Source organism: Physella acuta, unplaced genomic scaffold, assembly GCF_028476545.2.
Source record: "Physella acuta isolate Inbredline_101_S28 unplaced genomic scaffold, ASM2847654v3 ptg000650l, whole genome shotgun sequence".
In the NCBI taxonomy this organism is placed as follows: domain Eukaryota; kingdom Metazoa; phylum Mollusca; class Gastropoda; family Physidae; genus Physella; species Physella acuta.
Window position 1 is genome coordinate 18,174 of NW_026732169.1, and position 18,517 is coordinate 36,690.

Sequence of the window (18,517 nt, forward strand, 5' to 3'; positions counted from 1 at the left end):
AAATCTGATAATCAAGACAAAGCGGATATAATTTTTCTCTTCATGTTTCTAAACCCCGGACAAAAACCCGCACAGAATAGGAGATAAAACAATCCGTGCATCCCATCTGAACGTAATTTAATAATAATCTTAGATTCCTGTCACGATTATTGCGAAAACAAAAAAACAATGCAACTGCGCATGTATATTCCGATTTTTATTGTTTCCGGTTATGTTGATGTGTTTGTGTACAAATGAAAGCGAGATTTCAAGCTGAAGCTAATAATCAAATATTAGCCCCGGATGGAACGATTAGGGGCTGAAAAAAATTAGGGGCGGGTTAGGGATACAAGATAAAACCATTTCATGAGGTCATGTGAAATCACCATAAAAAGGTGGTATTTTTACTGTTGTGTTATTTTTGCTGTGGTGTTTTTACTCAGGTTTTTTACTGTGGTATTTTTACTTTGGTATTTTTACAGTCCGAATGTCTCAAGTGAGAACCCGGGATTAATTTCCCTCACGTGGGTTAGTTAACCATCAGAGCTGGGTGGACAAGGTCGGTCTACGGATTTAAAACCGAGACTATCGAGTAGCAGTTTAGCGCTCTACCGCTAGGCCACGCCGTCCCACCTCGAGCTCTTATCCTCCTTTAATGATATTTGGTGACGTCCTTGGTTTGAACCCTTGTTGTACATTTTCTAATTTATTGGACGCTGTACTTCGTGCTAAATCTTCGAAAATTTAAATATAAAGCATACTTATCCCTTTCCATGTGTTTGTTACTTAAAATGTGAAATAAATTAATATTTCATAACCAAACACTTTTCTAATTTGTTACTGACCTTTCCAATCATCTTCAAGACATGACGAAGGTCCTTGTAAGTCTATGTACGTTGCTAACGACAAAAACAACGACGACAATACAGTGGCGGAACTAGAAAAAAAGGGCCACCCCGCAAAAATTTTTTTTAGCCCCCCCCCATATAAATATATAGGCATATATATATATATATATATATATATATATATATATATATATATATATATATATATATATATATATATATATATATATATATATATATATATATATATATTATATATATATATATATATATATATATATATATATATATATATACACACACACAAACACAAAATACGAACATAGGATACTCATTGCTGGCTTGTACGTGTTTTGAGAAATACGTGGGTTGTTTTTTAAAATTAAAACAAATTACAACATCATGTCATGTGTGTAAGTGCATTAGTCTGTTTTGTGAAAATCAGTTTTATTTTATCTCTGCCGTAAGATCTCTAACCTCTAGTCGGTCAAAAAAATATATATAACATGAAAGCTTTCTGTAAATAATGGTTTCTCGTGTCATGTTTATTTTTATGTTTTTTTTGTATTTATATTATTAGTTTTAAATACGTTTCCTTTTTATACAGTGTCATTCTTATATAAAGTAATTCATAAACAAATAATAATACAGAGAAGTAATTGCTTTTTAATTTGTTTAGTACAAATCTATTAAAAGAGGAAGGAAAAATGAGTGTGGGGTGGTGTCTATAGAATAAAGATGATCCAACCGCAGTTACGGTAATCTTTTTTACAAAACAAACATCAAGTCAAATATGCAAGAATTTTTTTTTTTTAAACTATAACAATTTTTATGGTCGGCCGTGGGCCCCTAAATGGCGTGGGCCCCCCCGCATTGCGGGGTCTGGCGGCACTGTAGTTCCGCCCCTGCGACAATAACACAGCGATCACATGACCCACGAAACACAATCTGATTGGTTCGTTATCGATTGGCCACGTGATCTACCCCAGAACCCCGCGCTAAATTCGGCAGACGATCGCCAGTAAGACCGGGCAGGGGGTACGTCATCCGCTGGTCATGTGACCACTGCCAGGGGCAACAGTCCTATCTAGTTCTATCAGATCAGGCTAATCTGCTTTGTTTAGCTGATAGACTGGCCAGTCGACGGCCTGTTATTCTGGGTCACCGGATATATCTGGTAGATTGGCGGACATTTATCCTCTTACTATTTATATCCCCCTTCTCCCCCTCCCCCCGAGAAAAACTATACATACAATGCCAAAAGTGGACGAAAAATTCGAACATTTGAACAAACAATGCTAACATTTGAACAAAAAGGAAAAAGCGGAAAACAGTGTGAAAAGTCGACAAATTTTGCTAAAAGTGGACGATGCGAAACGTAGACAAAATATGCGACATGTGGACAAAATGTACGAAATGTAGACACACCATACAAAAAAGTAGACTAAAAATGCGAAAAATGTGCAATCAATGCAAACAAGTTAATTAAAAAGTCTTGTGACAATTTAAGCGCAATTTCCTTATGTTATCTAAAAATAGCTCTGTCGTAACGTAAATCAAGAGCAGGATTAGCAAAACCATTGGTTAGTTATTAAAACGTTTTTTATTAAAAAAAAAAATTCAGCATTTTACATGTTTTATTTACAATAGAGTTACATGACTAAAAACCATTGCGCGCCTAGCTACTGAACGTGATGACGCAGCCATTGAACGTGATGGCGCAGCTATTGAACGTGATGACGCGTGTGGTGTGGTTGGATAAACATGCCTACAAATTCGGTCCAAATTTTAATTAATTCAAATTTTTTTTGTGACCGAACGAAAGGATATTTTTGAAAACTTTCTTCGGCAATATTGTTCTAAATTATGGCAGAAATTGATTGGTACATGTTTCAAGTCGCTAAGTGGTCTGGTTGCCGATATATAGGCCAAAAACTGCTTCTTTTCGAGGTTTTTTGGCTTTTCCGGGAAATCCATGAAAGAAACCCGGAATTTTTTTGGCCTATGTTCATCCTCGTAACTTGTTTAACATAATTGCTTTTGGAACTAGTCATCGATATCGCTTCGTTGAGGAGGAGATACGACTTAAAGCTGCGGACACACATCCATCCATCCATTCATACATTCATACATCCAGAAATGACGGGTTAATAAACGCAATTCTCCAGAATGGAAATTGCGCTAAAAAGTAGACAAAAGATGTGAAAAGAGTACACAAGTGCGAAAAGTAGACAAACGATGAAAATAATTTAAGATCACAGAAAATATAGAAAAGGAGCAGAGAATGAAAAGAATGTTCGAAATGTAACGAAAGCTAAACGAAAGAAGAAAAAAAAAATGGCTAAGTGTGTTTTCAGATTCTCTTGATTTTTTTTATACAGCTGCATTATTTCTGGAGAATAACATTCCACGTTGTGCAATTATTTCTACAAAATAACATTGCAGATTGTAAGAATGCAAATTTTTATGGGATCTTGTAGCCGTAGGAACAACAGAAGTAACCATAGTATCGATTTAACTCAATAACCTACCTACCAAAATGCATGAAAATCTCAGAAGTTTTTTTTTTAATAAACAGTTAAGATTTGGCTGAAGTCTTACTATACATGTTCTTTTCTTAAATGAACTTTGAAAAACGGAACCGTCACTAGTTTTTAGTTGTTTAGTATTTTAAACAGTAATTTGAAAGTCTTCGTCATTCGAAAAAAATTTATCCATGAATCATAGCTTTACTTCAAACAAATTGAGCATAAAAACTTGTTTTATTTACATCTTGTTTGACATGAATAAGTAGAATATGAAAGCTTTTGTCCGGCATTAGCAACATAAAAATAAATGGCATACGTCTTACATTAGTTAAAAGAAATTAACTCTATATTAGTTTTTTTTATTATACTTTGATAAAAGTAAATGTATTTGTATTTTTTGTTCAGAATTGATAAAAGTAAATAAAGGTTCGTTTTATGAACAGCCATTGTCTGTTCAGCATAATGTGCAAGTAGTCGGGGATTACTATTTGCTTTAAGCTATTTATTGTATGTGCGTCAAATAATGATACTTGAAACCTTGACCTTTGTATTGACCGAGTAGGTAGGCGACAACAAGTAGTTTGACCTTTGGAGAGGTTTAAAATACCCATCTGTCAGTTATGTGATACTCCCTGCCTTTCTACAGTAGATTTTTGTTCTATAGAAACGTGTTGTGAAAACCTTCTGTGTAGGTAAAGTTTAGCGTTAAGTTGGTTTTAACATTTTAAAAATATTTTAGTTCTATTTATTCCTCTCAATTGAAATGTAAATAAATCCAGTGATTTTTTTGTTTAACTATCAGTGCGGCAGTTCTCTTTGGGGTATGTGAGAACAAGTATAAACTACCACATTCACTCCACTCACACACACACATATGGCACCATAAGCTACCGTAGACACACACAACGTGTACAGTTTGTATTAGATTTTTTAATCCTGTATTGGCAGATGTCCACCCTGTACCTTAGCCACTGTGTACAATTTACGAGCTACTGGCTGAGATAGTGTTCACACTTAGTCTTGTCAAACTTGAGCCAATATCATGGTAGAAAAAAGATACAATATTTTCTTAGCGTGGTACAAAGGAACGGCTCCATTGAGCCGGAACTGGGCCTATTTTTTAATTTACTTTCTAGCAGGCAAAAGTAGGGAAGCCAGCATTATCATAAATAATTGATTCGATTCTAAATTATGGTCATATTTTTACAACTCTAATTAACTAATATTACTTCAGCTGCTGAACGTATTAAAATGTATTATTTCCGTTTATACTCTTTTCTAATCTCCACTATGTTTAACTTAAATCTTTAATCACAAAATATCTAGATTAATTTTATCTTCAACGTCACACCCAGTCAACCTGGATCAAAATTTAATCAATTACAGTAAGCTAAACATATTTTATTAGTTTACTGGAATTAAGCTCAGCTAATTTGAGAGAATGAAAGATTTACTAGGGCTTGCAGGCGCTGTTGAGTATTGTGGGTCTTCGTGGATCCAGAGTTCCAGAGGTTTATGAGAAGCCAGGCCGGTAAAACGCTGGTATTTTTAGAGCTGTTTGTAGATCCTACTTGTTCTGCTTGAATGGTTCTATTTTCTGATTTAATTAAGGAGAATATAATTGTCTTAATGTTAACAAATTTAATTAAGTGTCGCCCGTCTCCTGCTCTGTTTTCTCTATTTACATAAACAAGCACTCAGACATATACTCATAGACACCGACAAACAGACGCACATACACACACGTACACAAAAATACACATATATTTATATATATATATATATATATATATATATATAATACTTATAAGCATATTATATATATATATATATATATATATATAATATTTATATATACATATACATACATATAATAAATAAAATATATATTTAAGTATATGAAGCATCTTCATCCCTTCTAGGAAGAACTAACATATGTATATGTATATGAAGATTGAATCTAACAATTATTTATACATGCTGCAACAGTTTGTGAACTAAACGAACATCATTATGATTAACGGTTAACGGAGATGGGGTGTGGTGGGGTGGCGTTGACCTTTTAAAAAAAACCATAAAGTGAAGAAACAATAAACTACAAAGTTGAAACCGGTGCGAGAGCGTCTAATTAAATATGACCTAGACAACGCTTAATTACGTTACCCTCATTTGGGATCAGTTCAACGATAATCTAGCAGTAATTTAAAGATTAAAAAAAAATGGTTTGTAGATTAACGACTCTGGAATAGGACCGTGTACTGATCAAATAACGGAAAATTCCAGAAAGTATTTTTTTTAAAATACACTCTAGGTAGAAGATTATGTTACATTAGTTTAATTAAATTACTAGTATTGATTGGTGAAACAAGAAATATCATATTTCGAGTATTGTCATCACATAGCTTCTAATAGTAAAATAAAAAAGTATTTGCACTCGGCGGATGATAATAGCTTAAACTATTCAAAATATTGACATTAGTCGACATGGTTGGTGTATAACTTCAACGTTCTAGCTCGAGTTATTTGTGTATTAAATGTGGATCTTCTCATTAAGAAATTAATGATTATGGTCAGTTTTTAGTCTTCTGAGATCGCTCTAGTGAGCTAGCCTGGAGATCTTAATCAGTGACGTATAAATTATAAAAAAGGCTACAGATCGTGATGTACTAAATCACAATCATGACGTAGCGTTTGATACCTTGATTTATTAAGTGACTTATAAATCCCGACATAAATTTAGATGTCTCTATAAATTTCACAATACTACAGCACTGAACTCAGGTAGCAGAAAGCTACCCTTGGCCTAATTTGAGCTGAGACCAAGCTACATGTAGCCCGAAATTGATTTGGCCTGCACTGTTATAGTCACTATAAAAATCTGGAATTAGAACAGTCACGACCAGTAGCGTGTTTTAGTTCTACTTTACCTAGGGTTCAAATCATGACTTTGTGAGAATTATGACTGTAAGTTTGAGTGTCCGATTTAATGGTATTTCAGATCTTTTAATCACGTACACTAACGCAAGTAAAAAGAAATTACAAGCAGATTATAGCGGAAACTATTGTCTTTGAGACCTCACTTCTATTGCCAGCTGACTTTAGATTTTCCCAACTAGATACAGGAACCTAATTGGACTGAGTGAGCTCAATGCCGTCAAACGGATGAGTTCCGGAACTGAAAATTGATTATTTTTATCATATGTAATCTGAAAAATACGGTTGAAATATTTATCATTAATAAAAAAAAACCTTCAATGATAAATCACCCTCACTGCACTAACAAATAAAACGGGAATTCCCACTGGAAATATTTGAACGCACACAATGGAATGCGCGATGACATCCTCTGCTGTTACCGGAAGTTATTTATCGCGCATGACTAGCGCGGCCATTTGTCAGGTTGGTGTTGTGGTGGTGATTTTGTCTGCCAGGCTGTCTGGCCCATTAAAGGAGGGGCAGACAACCTGCGGCTCTAGTCAAATAAATAAACACAGTTCTCTTTCAGTTTTCGACCTTTTTATTTTATTGATTTATAAGCGCTGGTTGGCTGAGAAATGGTTTTTGGGACAGATTTGTATCCAGTGGTATAGGTTTTTTTTTTAGAAACGCCTGCATGGTTTGGTATCTAAAGAGGTCAGCTCTCGTGACATGGCTAGGGTTCGAGTAAACGTTTGGCTAGAGAGGGAAAAAGTTTATCGACGACCCGCCGGCATATAAAAAAGGAAAGGAAAGTGCCCATTCAAACCTACGGTCCATGGGGCTGGTGAAGTTTAGCTCACTTATTTCAGTAACCTTGAAGGGTTAGTGTGGTCAGCACTTTGCCCAGCCGTCTTTGTTTCGCTAACGAAAGTGAGGTACTCATCAGAGATGGGCGGACTGGGCTCAAACCCGGGATCCGAACTTTCGGGAAAGCAGTCGAACTCTCTACCACACCGTCTCCTTGCCGGCACATGAAGAGTACCAGTGTATCATGTAGAGTCTTCTTGAGGAACATCCTCAGGGATGTCTTAGAGACACTATAATGCCGTGGACAGGACAGGTAGGATGGTATGGTAAGCTTCATAAGAAGTAAAGACTTGACGACTTAGTTCTATTTGCTCCTTATGGAACATATGGCCTCCACCATTTCCTTCTATTTCGTCCCATCCCCGGCTATTAATTTTGTAATCCCCCCCCCCCCCAGACATCCCTGTTGTCGTCAGTTAATAAGAACTAAAGAAGACTAAGTCTAGTCTGTGGGCTATCAACGACGTGCAGACACACATAGAGCAGCGTCTAATAAATCTAAGGATACATGCACTTGTATACTCGCCAAACTTGTTCTTTCATCTCTGTAGGCCTACTTCTAAAAATGGTTTTATACCGGACCCTGAACAAATGGAATCGTGGAAACTACGTTAGGGAAAGTAAAGGAAGATTACCATCGTGATGACTACACCATCCCTTCATATGCGGAGTCAAGAATCATACTAACTCTACTTTATCTGTCTAACAGATCTCAAGCTCTAAATAAGAATCTATAATATTTTTTTACTTAACCATCGTCTTAGTGTCTTGGCGTTTTTGTATACGTTTTTTTTTCTTTTCCATTTCTTACGTGTTAGCTTATAGAGAATCCTGTTTACATTTACCAATCTCTACAGTAAAATCATGACAGATGTTTATCCGTTAAAAAATTGTACTTTTCAAGGCTGATCAGCACATTTTCCGCCTCAAATATTCCATCAGAATGTGAATCAAAAACTAAATAAATAGTTTCCTTTTTTTTAAAGTTTTTATTCAGACTTCTTCTACGAGTTCTATTTTTTATATAACTAACATGATTATTTTATAATTCATATTTCCTTTTTAAAATAAACCTATTATTGCTGCATTAATTGGATAAAAAACATGAAAGCGAAAGTACAAGTCACGTGACATCAAAGGCTGCATGTCTGTTCTACAGTGTGACACTAGTATTGGTATTCCCATTGAAGGTTGTAATCAGGTCGATCTCGAATATTCCAAGATTTCCCCGAGGGGTCTGGGGGATTTTATGTCACCAGTATGACCTGAGCCCACGCTTAGCGCTTGTCTTTGATGCTAAATGTTGTCCGTTAACTGGAGGAATATCCACTTAAACAGTGCTAAATGTGGACACTTAATTGGATGCTGGATGCACCTAAACTCAATGAGAGAAAATTATGTAGATGTTTCGTGAGTTCATTCGCTACTTCTCTATGTAGTGTGTTTACAACAATGTATACAGGATGACTGTGAAAAGATAAAAGAATAATATTCACTATTCATTATTTTGCACATTTTGCTAGAACAAACAACAAACATGTTTGTAAGAGTCTCAAAGTTTCAAATCATTACAGAATTACAACGATGTTTTTTAAACATTGTCATGTGCGAATCTAGGAGTAGTGGATTGAGGTAATTAACAGAAAACAATGCATTTAATATCTTCCACTTCATATACTTAAATATTTGTAGAAACATATGGGTATATGTGTGTACTTATACCTCCCGTTGACAAAAACCTTAAGTCTTAAACCAAATTTAGACATCGTATTTATTTTTAAAACAATACATTCATCATACTCAGACCTCAGATAGACACATTTTCCACCAATTCCAAAACTAACAATCATATAAAAATAATTCAAGACATCTCGCTTCAAAAAAATATCAAAGTAAAAAAAAAAGATACTGACTCCAACGCCTACAAATGTATTTTATAATTTCCCCAAACATCCCACTCCCCAGGACTCTAGACTTAAGTACAACTTTCTATATTTAAACAGCGACTTGAAGCCCAGTTCAACTGGAGTTTGTTTCAGTGCTGCTGGGGGTTCTCTGATCGATGAAAACATTTTCGTCTGGCCAGCCAACAGTTTTATTTCACATTCAATTGTCGGTAACTGCTTTGTCCAAAAATATGGCCATGCTTACACTTTACATGTCAACGCGATTTGTTGTAGCATCGACTGGGGTGTTGAAAATTGTATTTGTAGCATCTACTTTGTTGAAATGTTTTGTTGTAACTTTGACTCGAGGTGTTGAAAAAGTTTGTTATAGCATCTACTGGATGTGTTGAAAATTTTAGTTGTAGCATCTACTATGTTGAAATTTTTTTGTTGTAACATGGACTGGGGGTGTTGAAAAATTTAGTTGTAGCATCTACTGGATGTGTTGAAAATTTTAGTTGTAGCATCTACTATGTTGAAATTTTTTTGTTGTAACATCGACTGGAGGTGTTGAAGATTTTTGTTGTAACATAGACTGGGGTGTTGAAAAATATAGTTGTAACATTTACCGAGGTGTTGAAAAATTTCTTTGTAATATCGACGGGGGACGTTGAAAATTTGTGTTGTAACTTCCACTGGGGCGTTGAAAATGTTCGTATAAGTTAGACTTGGCAATAAAGAACACGGAATGTTCATTGTATGATGGACTGGCCTTCTCTGTATAGAGATTTGACTGGCTGTTTTACTGTGTTTTAAGTTGAAATTTCAAAAGCGAAAAAATGTATTCCAGCATGCCTGCCAACTGCCAAGGTTATCAGACAAAAATGTCCAGGAATATTTCTTCAATTAACAAAAATAAAAAGATTTTAAACAATGAATCAAATACAGCTAATATTTTTCTCTTAAAATAATTCAGAAAAGCAATAAACAAAATGGTGACTTACCAATAAAAAACTTGTCGCACATAAAACAGCACTCAACGCATTTTACATAAGTCAGAATGTCTGTCTCGGTAGGTTGGGTTTTCGGTTTAAATATTGCAACTCAATTCTTACTCGCATCTTATGCAACGATTTCCAGGTAAAATCATCGCCGGTTACAATGAATGATTATTTAACATATTTTAATCCAACTAGACATTACATTAGACTTAAATATATAATTTAAAGATGAATTACTCAAAAACAAATGATGCCATTCTGTGATGATATTCCCCAAACTCTCAGTTGGCCAGATGACTGATGTGAAATTTTTAAAATATAGGTTTAATGTTTTATTGTTATATGTACAGGTGTCCAGGGCTACAGAGGATAGCTTGTGATATTGGTTGCGTTTAACATAGGTTTGTCTTCACGTTTTCTTTAACTAACATGTTTGATATTTTGTGATTATGTTGAAGGAATTGTAAAATAAAACTGTGAGTTAAGCGAGTGTGCAGTTGGGATCGTTTTAAAACTTTTTATCTGTTAGCCAAGGACGGATTTTTTTGCTTTCACATATCCAATTACAGGTTTTTAGTTGCGATTTTTCTTGGACATTTAATTTTTTTTTAATTAATAAACGGAATTTTAAAATTTAATTAATTTGTTTTTAGGTGATCTATTCAATCTTACTATTATAAAAAAAGCTGTGATACTTGCAAAATCTATTTCTGTGAATAAAAGTTCAGGTTAATGATTTTTAAAAAAAAAATACTTTTTAAAAACACCTTTGTAAACGCGTGCTCTATTTTTTAATGTTGTTGTATTTAAATTGAAAAGGAGTAAGTACAGCAAAACTAGCGGCAAGATATCCGTCTGACAATGAAGGTAAATATTTGAAAAGCTCTAGGCTACTCTGTGGAGATGTTGGTCTCCGCGAACTGCTCCATGCGTGCGGCATCTGGTCTAAACGGTGGCTGACATTTTTAACGGTTCTACCTGTCCTGAATGTACTAAACTTTTGTGACGTCATTTCCGGGCATGATCTTGTGCGGTTTTTAGATTTTATATACATTAGGTTTAATTTAGTATGTTGAGATGTTGTGTAACTGCTGTTAGAATGTTGTTGCGATGTTGTTATTGAAGAGTTGTAAGGATGATGTTGGGGTATTGTTGGAAAGATTTTTTAATGATATTGCTTTGGGTGATTTTGGGGTGTTGTTATTAGGATGTTTCGATGCTGTTGGTATGTTGTTGTGATGCTGTTGGATGTTTTTGCGATTCTGTTGTTGGAATGTTGTTATGATAAGGGAAGAGCGTTTCTAAAAGTGTGACGACATACATTTTTGAAATATGTTATAATCTGAATCTTAACCTTTACTTCACGTTGCCAAAAGAATACATTGTTTTGGTAGTTTCCAATAAAAATGTATTGATAAAGCCTCCTCTGTGATGAACGAGCTCAAAAAAATATTTGAGAAAAAAAAGCATTTTTTGTTTTTTAAAATTGAACTTTTAGAGTGATTGTAGGCGGGGGATGTCAATTTTTTCAAGTGGGCTCTTGTTTTTGTAAAGATTTTTTACGTTGGAAAGTGGAGGAAGGGGAGGAAGTAGGAAGTAAAGTGATAAAACCAAAGTTGACGTTGATTATGCCATGGTTGACCCCAGTGTAGGTATAACTTCCGTGATTTATTTTACCAGCATAGATGGGTTATTTTTTAACATCAGCACTGGCGTCTTAAGTATACGTTTTATATGCAGGATACGAGTTTTATGTGGTTTTTTTTTTAATGCAAGTACTTTCGTGTTGAACTCATCAATCGAAACTCCAATGGAAGACAGCTCCCCTCCCTACCCTCCCTCCCCGACCACCCATTCCATTCAACAAGCGTACATAAAAATCGATTTTTGTACTCCTCCCCCCCCCCCCTTGTGGACATCATAAATGGATGATCTCCGTGTATTTAAAATGCGAAAATAAAACAACTACAACAAAATCGTAAACCACCCCTGGGATAGGCCAATTGGTAAAGTTTAAACGTAATCTTTGTGCGCTTAACGTAAAAGTTCGAGGCAGTCTTTGGTTTCTTCTGCACTCATGACAAGGAGGCCAAAAAGAAAACTCAAGCAATAGTAGAGATAATTTAATTTCTCTATGATCCCAGGGGTAAAGTGATATCTCGTTCTTATCCCGGGGGTAAAGACATATTAATTTCTCCATTTAGTTTTGAACAAGTTCGTAACCTGTAATGATTACTTTATGTTATGAGAGGTTGTGTGAGTTCAAATCCTGTTAAGCGTGGGGCGTCATTAGGGTATATCTTTACAAGTGCTGGTCAATAGTTAAAGCTTTTTGTCAACCTGGACTCAAGACACTGGTGTCGTGTAGATTGTGATTCGTTGTCCGCCTTCATCCACCTAGTCCTTAATTAAATATTAATGAGGCAAGATCCTTTTATTATCTAGTTCTAAAATCTTTTAGGAGATAGATTTTATGTAAATTAGAAAAGAAGCATATTATACGAATAATAAATGCTATTTAGTTGTTTTATTTTCTACTTTTCAGTAATTCATAATATGTGAATTCGACAGTAACACTGCTGTCACTGAAAATATTTGCTTTAAAACACTATCAGTAAGTCGTTAAGGACGATAACCCCCCTCCCCCTCCTTTCCCCCTAACCCCCCCCCCCCGTGAAAGCAGCCTCCTCTTAGCTACCTCCCCTAAGTTTAAAATCGTTTCAAACTAAATTATCTGCCCCTAATATCCGTCACTTAACCCGGCTCTACGATTGTAAATATTTAGCGTGAACCACAGCTCACCAGACTTCCTAGAGAGGAAGAGAGAGGACTGCAAGGCGCGCTTACAGCTTGTTTTCTAACGTCTCCAAGAAGAGAATTATATATATATATATAGATTATACAACTTCTTCTGTTGATCCTTGAACAACCAACATGACGTCACAGGATAATCACCTCCAAACGTCATCAACCAAATGATGATGACACAATGACCTACTGATCTGACCGTACTAAATGTACCAGCCTAAAACCGATCAGAATAAACATTGGCTGACAGAAATGACCGACTAAATTTGGCTCAGTAAACCTCAGGGACGTAGTCTGACATTTGACCGACTGAACTTTACAGACTAAAGATAACAAATTAAAACTGACCCACTGAAACTGATCGAGTGAAAAGGACAGACTAAAACTGACAAGCTAAAACTGACCAATGAAAAATGACCAATTATAATTGACCGACAAAAATTGACAGACTGAAATGTACGACTGAAACTGATCGACTAACATGACCGACTAACATGCGAGCCTCTCAGAGGTGCCACAGCCCATGTGTACATACGCGCCGTAACTCATTATGTCATTTCCCCCTCCACATACGAAATTTCATCATCACGCCCCCCCCCCCCCCATTCCAAAATTTAATCGGATTAGCTTTGGTATTACTATTTGTCATCTAATTTTACCGACTTACATTACGTCACTAGGTGTGTGTGTATCCACCCCCACCCCCCCCCCCCCCCCCCTCTTCCCCTCGCTCCCAGCACACATACTCGAACACGCAATAGCCCTCTGACGCTCCTGCGCTGCTGGGAATTAATACCGACCGACTTAAATTTACATGTTAAAATTGCCGAACCAGCAAGCTAAACCACTTCCGGGGTTGAGTCAGAATGACCTGGTCATCCTGACCTTTAAGCCATTTCGACAGCCGACGACCCTGACTGCCTGTTGACCTTATTTTCACAGACGACCTCTGGAACTCCAAAAGTACCGGCCTTTCCAGAACTTGTGTGACGCTCGCCGCGCGCTCAGCATAAAGCCTCCAACACTCCAGCCTTTCAGGAATTTTTTGTGCCTGGTCAATAGCACAGAGAAAAAAAGATGGGGGTGGGGGGAACAGGGGTGGGGGGACGACAAGGGTGAGGGAAACGGGGGGGGGGGGTGGGGGGTTATAAGGTGGGATGAAAGTAGATCAGGGGGCGTTTAATCAAACTATTTTTTTTTTCAGTAATTAAAGATCGTGTTTAAAGGCTAGAGAGTGGTTAATTGAATGCATTCGTTGATTAGTTTTGTTTTAGATTTTTGTATTATTTGCCAGGTTAGAAAACCGACTGAATAGAAGGGATTTTGTCAAGTTCTCATAAAAATAATTCTATAACCCGCCTCAGCACTGAGATTATGGATTTTAATCAAGCTTGGTGCTTGAGGACGCACTTGTTTGAATGTAGAGTTGTCTTTCTTCTCTACACACCCTCACCCACTACACCCACAGACACACACACACATTTAGGCAGACAATTAAACACAGACAGACACACCAACACAAATACGCGCAAAGACATACTCTTTCATACAGACATACAAGGATGGACATTCACGGAGACAGACACACAGGCGACACGTAAAGAGAGACAGAAACAATAATACACACAGGTACATATACAGAGAGACACATACACACACGCACAGACAGACAAGAACACATACAGGCGTTCACACTCACAACTTCCCCACCCCTGCCCCCACCACCATCCATTCCCCAAGTGACTATTTGTGGATGTTGCCTATACTCGACTTATCACAGAGAAATCCACTCTCTAAACAAGACTTATAACACAGTAATGTTTATATGAAACATTTTTTTATCACATTTAATGTCCTGATGATCTTTGGTAGAACGTTCGTTAAAAAGTAACTAACATACTCATACAAAACATGTGCATTTTTCAAATATTGGAGTTAAATCCAAATTTCCCCCAAGTCTCCCATTTAGCGTTTGCTTACTTTAAAAAAAAATTGAAACGAAATAATCAGTATAACAAATCTTCATGTAAGATGCAGACCAAACACAATAGAGGACTGATACAGATGTATTTAACTTTGCTGTATTGCATCTTCACATAAACATAAAAAAACGTTCCTTTTCAAGCTTATTTTTCATCCCTTATATTATTCTTTTTATTCCATATTCGTCTGCAAGATTAAGGTTTTCACAAAGTTTGTTTTAAAAATAGTTATGATTCATATTTTTCTGATATAATGAAAACATCTTTTCCTTTCTTTTCTTGCATGTTTTTTCTCCTAATAATGTTTAAATCCTCTTATTTTATTATTAACCTTCACCTACTCGGCGCGTCATGCTGTTTGCTGGTTCTTGTTTTAAGATTCCTAGCACCTCTTCTTTATGCAATTCCATCACAAATCTAAAATAATAAGTGGTATATTTAACCCAATAACATTGGCCCACTGACCCATTCAACCCCATTTTCTTAAACTTAGTTTGAGTTTAACATTGGGCATTCATTTTGTTTTGTTTGTGGTGAAGTTGAAGCAAGCACTAAATGGAAAAAGAGTGTGTGCGAATATATATATATATATATATATTTATTTATTTATTTATTTATTTATTTATGTATTAATAATTTCTATTTATGTGTATGTGTGTGTGTGTGGTGACGCATCCCCACCCTTTCAGTTGGAAGATACGTTAAGCACATAACACAGTAGTCAAAACTAACTTAACTCTTACGAAGTCGAACCCAGGATCCGAGCTTGATACTTTCATATTAGCCGTCCTGTGCTCTACCCCTCTGTCACACCGTCCCATAAATATACAAACAGCCTTATAAGTAAAGGTACCTCGTCCTCCAATCGTTCAAATTCTTATCGTAACTGTGTTTATGTCTTTGTGTGCATGTGTATGTCAGTGCGTGTGTATGTATGTGAATGTGTGGGTGTCAAGCTGCTTTGTCTATCTTCCCACCCGTACTTTCAACAAACAGGAACCTACTGTCTAGAACATCTGACCACAGGCTAAGGACTCCTGTACTTGTCATCTCACTGTGGTCATCTTAAGCAAGCGGACATAGAGAACCTATGCAGAGCGTTATTGTGAATGTGTGGGCGTATTGTCATGGTGACGAGAGGAGGGGACGATGAGGGATGTGTTATTTGTTTGTGTATATGGGGGTGGAAGGGGTGATTTCACGAAGCTGTTTAGACAGAAAGCATCAAGGACTTTAAGACACAGTACCCATCTAGACCTGCGACACAAAGACACAGTACCTATCTAGACAGAGAACAAGAGACACGCTTCCCCTCATTACTCGTCATGATCAAGTACCACTATACTCTTATCTCCTCTGTGCCTGTTTGTGTAGAGAGAATCATCTCTGTTTGTTATTAAATAAACTAACATGAACACAGTTCACGGAAAGCTCATGCATTGCTGTTGTTTGAACAAATGTCACGTGATGTTCTGTTGCTGTTTGATCGTCTTTTTTGAACACCATAATTAAAGAGCTACAATAGCGCCACATTACCGCCCCTACACTTAGACCCCCGCCCACGCCGTCTAATTATACTTTAACTTAATGATTACCTTTTGCTTTTATCTTGGAAAAGTATTAAAAAACGTGATTAGAAAATAAACATAAAACAGTTTTACTCTGATGTTTTATGAGATATTTCTTCTCTTTCACATGTGTGTTTGGGCTCTAATGTAATACTAAATCGGCCTTCAGATTGAACAATGAAAATTAGCCCTTGAAAGTACCAGGGTTCAAGCCGGGGAGGTTGTGGAGTCTTCTAATTTAGAGCGCTGCTATTAATATATTTTTTTATGATTTGGTAATCAGTGACCTGAATTTATATGTGTACAATAAACCTCTTGGGTGACACCATTCCATATTCGACTGCAAACATCTGTGCCAGCCTTCAAATGAGTTGTTTGACTTGGGGATATGGTCTTCTGTACGTGTGTGCATGTTCCACATTTCAAGTGGAAACGGGTTGTCTCCGACCTCGACGTTGTGGTCTGCCAATATAGTAGTCCTTGAAACAGTCTGCAATCGGCATGGCTTCTTGAGGGAAAATTTATTAAAGGCATAACTAATGTGTTCAGTGCCACAAAAGCCAACACAGGTAGCATTCTGAACTTGAGAACACATTTGCTATCAAGGTGGGAACGTTGTTGAAGACCAGAGTCCTGTATTTTTCTTTATATGTTTTGGCTAAGATGGAAAAAGCATCCTTTTATCTCAGTCTGGAAATACCCTTTCAACACTTTTTATCACAGCCATTTCAAAGCCAATCAGAAATTGGTTGCAGGTTTGTATTCATGAACGTTAGTTGCTGTAAGAGTGCTGTGTATGTTTCTTGTGTTTTGTTTTGAAGTAAAGCATAAACACATGGAAGACTCCGTACATTGACCAATGCATGGACTGTGTAGGTCTAAAGTTGTGAAATAACACAGGAGCTGTTTTAAATGTACCACCCATAAAGCAGTGTTGATTAACCTCTAATAACTTAAGGTTGTTCTTACTTCCAACACGGCACTAGAATCGTTAATCGTTGAAAATTACATTAATTTAATTTAATTTTGTTTTCATCATCGTTATTATTTCTTTATATAAACCTCAGGCGGGGGGTTATCATCCAGGGGTTTGTGTCGCGGTTTTTTTTTTTTTGTCCAGGCGGTTTTAGTCCAGGGGGTTTATGTCAGGGGCTTTATGTCGGGGGTTTTTTATCCAGGGGATTTATGTCCAGGGATTTTTTGACCGACCGTCGACCAGATATTCGTATAGGCCTACACAATGGTGTAGTGAACTTTTTCTTTGTTAAGAACATGTCTGGATCTTCAAGGCCGTAAAATTTAAGTTCAACTCCATATATTGGCACGCCTAGGTTCGAGTGTAAACAATGGCTGGCAAAAAAATACACTCATCAAAGTAATAATAACAATTCTTCTTCTTCTGCGTTTTTAATTGTAATGTTGGACTGCATTTTCCTCAAACACAATTAAGTATCACGTGTCAACCTATTATGCGCCGTAACTTCATCTGCCACATGTGTCTTGGTACTAAGCGTCTAACGTCACATTTATGTAAACTTTGTCCTATAATGTCACATTTATGTCAACTTTGCCCTATAATGTCATGTTTATGTCAACTTTGTTCTATAGAGTCACATTTCATTTAAGAGTAATTTTCGTTTAACTTTTCGGTCACGCGATTTACAAATATTATATTACATAACACATTTTTACACTGTTCCCAAATAAAACCCCTAAAACAAAACAAATCGTGTTGATATGCAAATATTCCTGCTTGTAGTTTCGGAAATTTTTTAAATGTAATTAAATCAAGCTGGGTATTTTCTTTTACGGTCTGTTAAAAATGTCCACGTTCCACGTTAATTAAAGTGTAGTGGAATTTTAAAAATATTTTATTTCTATATTTGGACACTCGAGTTTTTTTTAACCCTCTCGACTGCGTTAATTTCTGAACGTAAAAGCCCTCCTCGACCTCTCACAACTAAGCGATTTTATCGCGAGCTCGCCCTAAATTTTAGCCCCCCAAAAAAGCTCGGAAACTTAAGCATGGTCACCTTAAAATATTGTCTAATAAAAAAAACAAAACGCTTTGACTTTATTGTGATGTCGCTCTAAACTTTTAGCCCACAAAAACGCCCAGGAGTTTCAGTGA